Here is an 11,233-nt window from a genome sequence, read left to right on the forward strand (position 1 = left end):
CTGTGGTTTGCTGTCATGCTCTACCAGGGCAAGGAAAAGAAAATGGCACAGATGATTCTGGAGAGAACCTGAAAATCAAACCATATATTATGTCCAACTTAAAACTTCTTATCACATTACTTATGTGCCTTTGAAACTTCAATATAGGAGTGGTTTTCCCCCACTGTTCCACACATCTATGGCCATATTGTACTAAGAAAAGATATAATTCAACATAAGACTTCTGCTTCACAAATACTAGAAATACAATGTTTTCTTCACAGTCTTTGGCTGAATGCAAAAAATCAGTCGGAAAAAATGTTAAGATGGCATGGATACCATTAATTTTTGAATTTTATTTAGCTTCAGTTTGGAACTGCGGTTAAAATCTGAACTTTTTAGGAAGCAAAATGAATGCGCTAATGAAACTTTCTTTGTTCCCTTTTTGTTCAGGATGTCTTTTTCAGCAGTGGATGTGTAGATGGTGTATTTTTTCCAAAGAGTCCCAGGGAACTACTCTCAGAAAAATCAATCAATGCTGTCCCATACATCATAGGAATAAATAACTGTGAATTTGGATGGGTAATGCCTATGGTAAGACACTAAACATATTGATATTTAAACATCATTTTGTGAATTGAAGATTTTTATTAAGTATGATTCTGTGTATCACGCAGGGATTGAAATATCCTCCTTTTGTAGATGGTCTGGATAAAGATGTTGCACGTCAAACTTTACAGAGCAACTTAGCAGTATTCATTAAGGTAAGAGAGCAGTTAGCAGTTTCAGAATAACTCAGTGCTGCTGCTTGGCTGGTCAGGCTGGTTTCACCCCTGGAGGGACACATTTCACAGGGAAATGCCATTGTGCTGGACAGCTCCCTGAACTGGGGCAGAAACAACACCCATGTGCTGCATTCCTGTTACCTCCAGTGACTGCAAATACCCTCTCCATTTCCAGCCTAAATGTCCATCTTCCTCAAAAGGAGTTCTGTGGGAATCCAGGAGTGATGCAGGTACATAAACAAGGTCTCTTGGATATTGTAGATCCTCCCAGTTATGCAAGACGTGTGCAGAGTAGCAGCAGGTCTGGCAGGACACCTATGGGACACAACCTCCTAAAGCAGTAGCTGGGCACTGGAAAGGAAAGCCTGAGAGGTTTGGGGTGCTCTGACACCTTCCTTCAGGTTTCTCGAGGTTTTGCTTCCCTGTAATTTACAAATCTCTTGGCTTTGTGGTGCCTTTGTGCTCTCCTGAAGCTAATCCATAGAAAAGTACAGATTATGAGGTAAGAATTAAGGACTCTAGAAGCAGGGCCAGTACTTGCAAGGATCTTTCAATGACACAAACATCCACCATGAACTTGGAAATGCAGAGCCCAAGCTTGTACTGAACGGGAAAAATTATGGTTATCTACCACAATCAATGGATTTTATGAAATCCAGCAGGATCTCTGTGCTGTTGTGAAGGTGTTTCCACAGAAGAGAGAAGAGTCAGCATCACTGACTGCTGCTTATCTAAAGGTGCTTGATCCTTTGATCTTGCATCCCTCTTTTCCCCAAGATCACCTGTATCCACAGCTGTGGAACTTCACTCTGAGCTCTGAGCCACACTCTGACACAGCTGGGGATTTTCTCTGAAAGCTGTTGTTGAGGATTAGCCAGGGATGTGCAGAGGCCACACTCACCCACTGCTGTTGCTCCTTGTAACATTCATCATCATTATAATACTTTTCATTGCTGTTTCAGGGCCTTACATCTGAAGTTGTTGACAGAGTGTACAAGGAGTACATGGGGGATGCAGAAAGCCCTGCTCAGGTCCGAGATGGCCTCCTGGATGCAATGGGAGATGTCTACTTTGTCATCTCATCTGTGGAAGTGGCCAGATACCACAGAGGTACCCAGCAGCTTCAGAACAGCTGTACAATTCTGTCGGGGGCTGGTGTGGACAGTGTGCAGCACTTTTCACCATCCAGAGCACTGACAGTGCTTTTATTTAACCAAAACAGTCTTTCATGAAAGTTTATCATCTCTGGAGCAGTATTTTCAGCTCTCAAACCAGCACTTTTCTGTATCCTCTAGATGCTGGCAACCCAGTCTACTTTTATGAATTCCAACATCGGCCGAGTTCCGCGGAAGGTTTGGTACCAGAGTTTGTAAAAGCAGATCATGGAGCTGAGATTGCCTTTGTCTTTGGAAAGCCATTCTTAGCTGGTAATGTACCCATATGCACTCCATCTTCCTTTTAGACCCTCATTATTTCTCATTTCAATTACTGCAGGGCTTTAGAATAGAATTTCTCTCTTATAAGCATTATAAACATTATACTTATTATAAGCATACCTTATATATCATAAGCATCATTATGAGCATAAGCACCTTCTGTCTTCAGGAGCAGATACTTTTCATTATATCATTCATCTGCAGGTCTCTCCTACAAAAACCTCCTAGAAAAACAGGGCAACCAGGGAGAAGTGTTGCAATTGATACAGCTGATACTCATTAGTTACTTTCTAATGTGGCCCTTCCCTCTCTCCCTTTGCAGGAGGGGCTACAGAAGAAGAAATGAACTTAGCAGAACTGTTATGAGATACTGGACCAACTTTGCTAAAAATGGGTGAGAATCACAGTGCTAATTACAGCTCAAGTTCAGTCTGTGCTGCCCAGAAGGTGTTACCTGCCCTGAAGGTACTTACCTGCCTGAAGCAGTACTTTCATGCGCTTCCTAGAAATTGACAGAATTTAAGAGAAATATTGAAGCAATATCTCTTCTTAATGGTCTCTTAAAATTAAAAAAAAACAGCGGAAATGAGGAAGAAAAAAATCTAAGAGCAGTTACTCCACCTGCAATGGAGTTTTAGATCTAAAATGAATGGCAACTTTTACACTTTTGCTGTTCCACTGATGAGCATTTTCATAAAATACTGTCCATTTATTCAGGTACCAGAATCACATCAGCTGGCTCACCTGTTGGTTTTCTGAACTGCTCTGAACCTGAGCAGTCAGACAGCAATGGATTGGCAAATGGAGAGCTAACTTGTCCTTCTGTTGTTTCCAGAAATCCCAACGGAGAGGGCTTGGTCCATTGGCCACAGTATGACCTGGAGGAAAAATACCTGGAAATAGACCTGGAGCAAAAGGCAGCAGAGAAACTGAAAGAACACAGAGTGCAGTTTTGGGCACAGCTCATGAAACAAAGTCAGACTGGAAGGAGAAAACACACAGATTTATAAGAACTGTGGAGGGCACAGTTTGCTTTTAAAGCCCAAAGGAAAGTCAAACAAAATGAGTTTGTCAGCATACAGAGTAATAATCACCTCCTAACTCACTGTTGTGTAATCTGCTATCCTAATCACAGTGAAGGGAGAGAAACAGGGGCATTCAGAATGTTTGTCAGACTGAAAATCACTATTTAATGAAGCAAGCAGAAAAACAAAACCCCAATCTGTCCAGGTCCAGACAGACCATGGTACCTACTCAGGGCAAATCAAAACTGAATACTGAGGTGGGAATGGGCAAATGAACTGAAATCTGTAAGAAGTTATAGATATAGACTATACCATAAGTGTCAGAATATTTTATATGCTTATTCCCTTCTTCTTGCAGAAAGGCATGGCCAGTTGTCCTTCCTAGGGACTCTTTCTGCTTTCTTTAACTGGAAATAGCTTGTAGGCAGCAGAGCATCCATCAAACTACGCCTGGGAGGTGGGCTTGACATCTCACAAAAGAGGACAGAAAATCTCTACCTGTTTTATTGCTTTGTGAATTGTTCTAAATAAATGCTGCTTTGATTTTTTGGAACTTCCTTTTCTTTCACTTAACTGATGGAGGCTCATTCCGAGAGGTCGAGGCACACGCGAGGAGCCAGAAACCTGCCCAGGTTCTTTCTTCCACACAAATGGTTTCAGGTATGAATCTTTTCAGGTGTCTGTGCAGGACCTGAGGCTTAAGGCTCTTCCACAGACTCTTCTGGGGTGTGACTGTGTGTCCTTCATTCCTTCCTGGCAATTGCCCAGTCCAGGGGCTGCAGGAGGACGCACTGCTGGCAGGACAGACGCCCACAGAGGCAGGGGGGGATCAAAGGCTGCTGGTGCTCCCTGCGCTTTGCTGGCTCAGCAGCACCAGAGAGAAGATCTGCTGACGCGCAGAGTGTGCACCCCCAGCCTCCCCCAGCTGGGGAAGGGCTCAGGGCACACCGGGAGGCAAGTGGCTTTTTGCCAAGTTACATGGCAAGCAGGATACAGAGGAACAATGTGGGAATCCAGGAAGCCAGGAGAGCTCTCCTCATGGCCATTAACAAACAAACAGCCCTACTCCAACTACCCCTTGCACTGCTGCCCAGCTCCCACATCCCACAGCACCCAGGGGGCTCTCACAGGGACAGCCCAAGCTCCTGCTGCAGGTATTGACCCTTGTAGGTGTCCTCTTCTTCCTGCTCACCCCTGGGTTCACTTGCTTTTGCACACCTGTGGATCTCAAGCAGTGCCATCTGCACTATCTGGCCACCCCCTTTTCTGCATTTTCCATAACTTGTGAAAAACTCCAGCTGTGGCAATTAGGAACAGCTAATTGCAGCAACCATGCTGCCACTTCTGTCACACATTTCTTACCCCTTCCCTTGTTCTGCTCTGACACAGCCTTTATGTCCATTAGTGGTGTGTTTGTTGAATCAATGTGTCAGTCCCTGTACATTCACAAAAATCATTATCCTGACAAGACAGAAGGAATCCTGTGTCTTTGGGAATGCAGAACCATCAGTATAACTCCTGGGTAGAAAGGAGGCACACATTGGGCACACATGAGAACAAAGTCGTTTCTGACTGTGTGAGAGGAAGGGTTCTGTCCATCTGTGGATTTTAAAGCCCAAATATAAAGACTGGTACACACTTTTAAAGAGAAAGGAATGACACCACGGCCACAGTGAATAGGCCACATTTAAACAGCAGATCCTTACCTTACGTCCCAAACCTCATTTTATTTCATAGCTTCAGTATTCATGGTCACTTGGTTCAGATTCCCAGCTGCAGCTATCGTTGAAGAAATTCTCAGCAGTATATTTACTGATACTATTCAGCAAGAACTGCTGCTGTTCTGTTTTTCACATTCTGTCAATAAAAGCCTTCATCTTTCTTTTGAAGTTTATTAATTATCCATAATTACTATAATTGCCTTTCCAAGGTGGTCAGTATGTTTGTTCTGTGCCAGTCCCTCTTCTCAGATCATCTTGTTGCTAAGTGTGAAATATGCAACTTTTTATTAAGATATGATGTTGTTTTCAGCTTGATAACTTGTAACTTGCAAACCTGATCAACAAGGAGGGAGATTTAATCTGTGAAACAGAGCAGCCAACAAGCTCTAAGTGATGTGCAGCTGTTAGAAACACAAATTCCTGGTCAGCAGCATTGCCTTGTTAAGGTTTGGGGCTGGACATGTTCCGATGATCTCAGCCCCGTGGGAAGTTAACAGAGCTGCTTGTGCCTCCCTTGAGCTGCTTGGGATAAAGGAAGCTGTGAGCAGGTGGAGTGTGCTCCCAGCTCCAGCAGCTCTGTGGCATTCGAGTCCCTGGGTTTAGAGACCGGCACCTTCACTTCTCACCTTCCATCTTGGGCTGCAGGCACCTCACTGCTCAGGAGCTGGGCTGTGTGAGACTCAGACCCGTGAGCTGTCTCGACCCGGGAGTTTGGAACTCCCTGTATAAGAAGGCTCCAAACAATAAAGCACAGAGTTTGTCACATGGAGCTTTGGGGGTGTGTCATCCCTGTCTCACCACCGACCCCACGGCACACGTGGATTCCAAGGTAATTGTGGTGTCCCCGACGTGATACGACTCAGCCAGCTCCTGTGGCTACAAGGGGAGCAGGCAGGCCAATGTGCAGGCAGAGCCACCAGACAGACCAGCGGGGAAGATGAAGAAATAATCAAAAGGTGCATGCAGAGGGTGGCCAGGCCAGCAAATAACAAGATATAAATAGGGCGAGCGTGAAGATCCACCCAGTTTATACAGTGGGCAGGTCTATTTTGTGGCAAAAAGCTTCTAAAAATCTGGATTTCTTTTTTATATACCCCTTCTAAATAGAAGAAGACTCCACCAGAGAACATGGGAGGATCCGACTCCATGGAAGAACATCCAGCAATGCAGGTATGGACCCATTTTCTAAAGAAATGCCTTTGAAAAAGAGAATTTATTAGATTTGATAATATGAACTGAAAATCGGGGATTGGAACCTACCAAAGAGAATGCATAAAATATTCATACAAGGACACAAACTGGTGAATATATAATGGATGCAGCTTACAAAAGCAACAGAAATGCAATTAAAATCCTAAGGCCTTGGAAACTGATACTGAATTTAATAAGATGGATAAAAACCAAGATGTGTGGTGAGAACTGAGTGCTGCGAAAAGCAGCCACGCTGCACCGTGAGGCGCTGAACGGGCACCACAGGGATGATTGCAAACATCCCAGAGGGTTGGCAAGGGTGGAGGGACAGCTGAATCCCGGTGGGCGGTGAGAGCCCGCGCGGAGCCGCTACCTCGGCGTGCACAGGCAGTGCCCCGGCCGGTGGCGCGGCCCTGGCGGGGTCCAGGTCCAGCAGACGGGGAACCCCACACGCTGCCCGCGCCGCTGCGGCAGACGGTGCCTGGCCAGGTGGCACGCTGGATTGTGCAATGCAGCCTGGAGCGGAGGCAAGCACAGCCGCAGTGCCCACTCAGGACTGCTGTGCCCAGCTGAGTCGCTCTCCGGCCGCCCAGGGCTGCATCGCCGGTCTAGGCAATAGCACGCCGAGCATGCCGCCCTCTTTGTGGGGCCAGACCACGCAGCAGCCGCTCCGGCACTGCCCCACACTGCCATGTTAGCACCCCCTGTGACCCCACGCACACCAGGACCGCCTCCTCTTGAGGCCAGGTGGCCTGGCCCCAAAGATAATTCCCAGCTCCATGGAGCACGGCCGTGCCTCCGTTGGGGAAATGTACCTACAGCCCCAATCCAGCCTACATCGGGGGGCAGGGCCTGTCCCCAAGCCAGCATCACTCCTGGCGTGGCCTTGCCCCTGGCCCTGCCTCCATGGGCAGATGTGGCAATTACATCACCAGGAGCTCCTGCAGTTGCCGTACCAAGAAGTGGGGCCACTCTTCCCTCAGAACCACCCCTGCCAGAGTTAAAGCCTTCCAGAGACACAAGGGATCATCGTCTCCCTGCAGAACACCATGAGAGCACTGCTGTTGTGTTGTGTTATTTTGTTTATTCCTGATTTTTCCCGTTTGTGGTTTCACACTAAGATACCTTCCTTTCCCCAATGTCAATCCTATCCCCGCTCTGCCCATTTCACTGGAGACTTCCTTGTCAGTCCTCAAATCCCCTCCCCAGTGCCTCGTCTGTCACTTGGTTCTCTGCCCTCATCTCTAGAAACTTCCATGAAGAGTGTTGGATGATTGGTCAAGGTTCAGGGATCCCTCCCACTAAGTTTCCTGAAAGGTTGTTCTAGTTGTCAATTGTCTCCCAGTTCAGTCCCCCTTGATCCCCTATTGATGGGTAGTTAAACCCCCTCCTTTGGTACCACCACTGAATAAAAGATAACTGCTCTGATTGTCTCAGGGCTTTTCAGAGTGGTAAGCCCTGAGGCTGGGAGCTCTTCATGGCTCCTAATAAAGCTTTGGACTAATTACCCTCCGAATTCCTACTCCCTTCCTTCACCTGTGCTCTCCCAAGGAAAGGGCCGCACCCTTAGCTGCCCCTGTGCATCCCGAGCACGGAGGAGTGTCCCGTCCCCTGCAGTCTGCAGCGTGGCAGCAGGCAGGGCAGCACTGCATGGCTGCTTGGTACACACTGTGACACACCACAGATGCTTTGCTGCCAACAGCCCTCCCCGATCCTGCCACTGCCACAGCCTCTCTGAGCCTTTCTACATTTCCAAACACCAATTGTAAGTTTCCAGAGCGTGGGAAGAGCCCTTGCAGGGGTTCCCACCAAACAAAGGGTGGAGGGAAAATCATGCAGGAGTGTTATACCGTGGGGACTGTAGCAAACAAACCTGCCTTTGCCAAAAAAATGGTGCTGACCACATGGCACCCCATCAGTCAGTGGCTAAGAGCAGGACACCCTCTCACCAAGCCCAGCGGGAAACCAGCAGCTCCTGAGCGTGGGCACTGAAGAGGCAAACTAAAAAATTTACCAGCACCAGCCGAAGCAACACCAACATACCAGCTACCCCACATAGCTCAGCAGAGCCCCAGAGCCACCCTGCCTTCCCCTGCTTCAACTCTACCAAGGTTCTCACACTCTACAGGACACACATCCTGCAGCCAGTGAGGACATGCTGATGGCAATGGCTGGTTCAGCTCCTGTGTTCCAGCCCTTCTACATTAATGTTGTGGAGGAGGAAGATTACATGGGTTTCCTTGATACGGATCATGCAGATAAGCTACTGAAGGAGTATCAGCAGAGAGAGTGTCTTGATTTGGAACAGATGATGTCAGAAAGGTGAGAACAGGTCTGCAGGTCATGGTGAAACTGAAGGAATTGTGTGCTTTGCTGTACGCTGGCTGAGAATCTCAATGGCACTCTCACTAAACCTGAATGGTGACAATTGTCTGGAAGCTCCTTTAGGAACCATTGGGGCGCTGTGCAGTGCACCCAGTGCTGCCAAAGCTGGAGTTACTCCAAGGTGCTTTTAGCTCAGCTGTTTCTGAGTGACTGAGCCGTGTTCATGGGCTCCAGGAGGTGCAGTGGATGGTTAATCTCTGATGCAAGATCTGTGCCAAATGGCAGGACTTTAGATCATGACATTCCACACTTTCCCCTTTACAGGCCTAAAGCTTTTCTTGCATTTCAGTGGCATTTTTAGGAGTTTAATTTTTGTAGGGATTTTGGCTAGAGAGCTGGCTGATGGAAAGATACCTGAAGGTTTAGTAAAGGTTGCCTGAAAAACAGTTGTTGAGCGTGGTTACTGAAAATATCTCTTAGTGAAATATTTAACTAAGGGGTTACAGTGAGGACTTCTGGCCTCTTGTGCCTGGATTGGGGACAGCATTGGATTTGTTTGTAGCTAAAGCCGCTGTCAACTGCAGAATCTGCATAGAAGACTTTTCAGCAGTGGGGGTCCTGTTGATTTTTTTTGACATTTATAAAATTGTGGAATTTTAATTATGCTGGATTCAAAATTGAAAATAATACCATCACATTTAAGAACCACAAAAATGTTTGAGAAATTATTAGAGGAAGGGGGTTTTGTTGAATACAGCAGATATCTGGTGGATTTGATTCCCATGTGATAGTTGAAAACACTGTTAGTAAATTGTAGGTCATCAGAAACCAAAGAACTAGAAGCAAAATATTCACTTGCAACCTCTAACAGGAATTTTCTCTGAACAGGTATATCTTTTTCAGTGTATTTAGGATAATTTACCGTGAGTTTACAGTCCTCATTGTTTTCTCAGCAGCTGACACTCACAGCATTGCCCATCTGGCAGTGCACAGTGAGCACTGGCCGTGCCCTCAGCCTCAGGAGCTGCACCCAGCACAGCCTGGCAGGGCAGGCAGGGCACTGGGGCAGAGCTCAGGAGCCACCACAAACCCAGCACAGGCTGCAGACACAGCCAGCACTGCTTGGGGTCACCTGCAGTGCCTGCCACCAGTTTGCCCTGGGAGCAGCCAGGTTAAAGCTGGCTGGGGTTTATCTCCAGGCACTGTAAATCACACCTGTGCAAATACACAGGGGAAGATTTGGAGTAAAGTGCACAAGGAGCATTTGGAGTAAAGTGCACAAGCACAGCCACAGCACTCAGCACTAACAGGAGCAAAAGAGATGTGCTAAACTAATTTGAAGACTGTGGCTCTTGTAAGCCACTGAGCTGTAAAAAGAGGTGTGAGCAGGACTGGATCTGGAGAAATGGAGCCCCTCTCCTGTGGAGACAGGCTGAGAGAGCTGGGATGTTCAGCCTGGACAGGAGAAGGCTCTGGGCACACCTCAGAGCCCCTTGCAGGAGCCCCAGGCAGCCTCCAAGGAAAATGGAGAGGGGCATTTGCCAAGGGCATGCAGCAACAGGACAAGGGGGATGGCTTCAAACCAACTAAGGTAGGTTTAAATCAGATGCACAGAAGAAATTCCCCCCTCTGAGGGTGCTGAGGCTCTGGCACCCAGAGCCGCCCAGAGCAGCTCTGGCTGCCCCACCCCCAGCAGTGCCCAAGGCCAGCTTGGACAGGAAGGTGTCCCTGCCCATGGCACAGGTGGCATGAGTACAGCTTGGAGGTTTCTTCCAACCCAAACCATTCTGTCATCAGATCAGCTTTTGAAACGCATTAGATTCTTTGAAATGCTCGTTCTGACAACTGAGAATTCACATGATCGGAAATTGCAAAACTGCAAAACTTTCTGGGGCAAGAGCTACTGAGTCAGAAAAAAAAGAAGAAAAAGGCAGAGCCTAATACCTGCATAAAACCAACACAACCTCTTAGTTAATGTGAGCAGAAAATCTCTACTCAGCTATTCTGTTCTCCCCTTTTCATATCATCCTTCAATTATGGGTGTGCAATGTATTGAAATAAATCCTCTGGATTTTCCAGAGGCATTAGATATAGAGTTACCACCCAAATACCACCCTTTAATATTGCTCCCACTTGACAAAAGCTAATCATTCATCTCTTTCTGGTTGTTACTGTGTTGCAACACTATTCCAAACATCCCTGAACACACAGAACTCACAGCTGCCTCCTGCAAGCTGCAGGAAAAGCTGGGGGTTTTCTAGTATTGGTGTTTTTGTTCAGAAAAATGCTTTTCTGAGAATAAAAATGACTCCACTTTTACTTCAGTAAAAGTACACCTGCAGGGCTATAGGTTTGGTCTTGGCTAGACTGTTTCCCCCACGGAGATCTCAGCACCCAAAGGCAGTGAATGCGAGCGAGCAGAGCCGAGGTGCCCTGCAGGTGTGTGCGGGGCAGGCTGAGCAAAGCCTCCCCCGGAGCCGCAGCCGGAGGTGCCGCAGCAGCAGGACAGCGCTCCCGGCAATGCCGGGCCGTTTCCAAAGCACTTGGAGCCCGCGGGGCCCGGGATTCTGGCAATGCCATGGCCAAGGAGCGCTGGGGAGGCAGCAGGAGCGCCGTGGGCAGGAGGGCTCCCGGCTCCCGGGCCCAGCCCGGCAGTGCCGGCCTGGCTCGCAGCCCGAGCGCTCCCTCGCCTCAGCCGGGTTTGCCTTGCGTAAGGCGGCCCAGGCCGAGCCTATAAAGGCCCGGCCCGCGGGCTCGGTGCCAGTGGCACC

The sequence above is a fragment of the Molothrus ater genome, chromosome 12, assembly GCF_012460135.2.
Source record: "Molothrus ater isolate BHLD 08-10-18 breed brown headed cowbird chromosome 12, BPBGC_Mater_1.1, whole genome shotgun sequence".
Classification (NCBI taxonomy): domain Eukaryota; kingdom Metazoa; phylum Chordata; class Aves; order Passeriformes; family Icteridae; genus Molothrus; species Molothrus ater.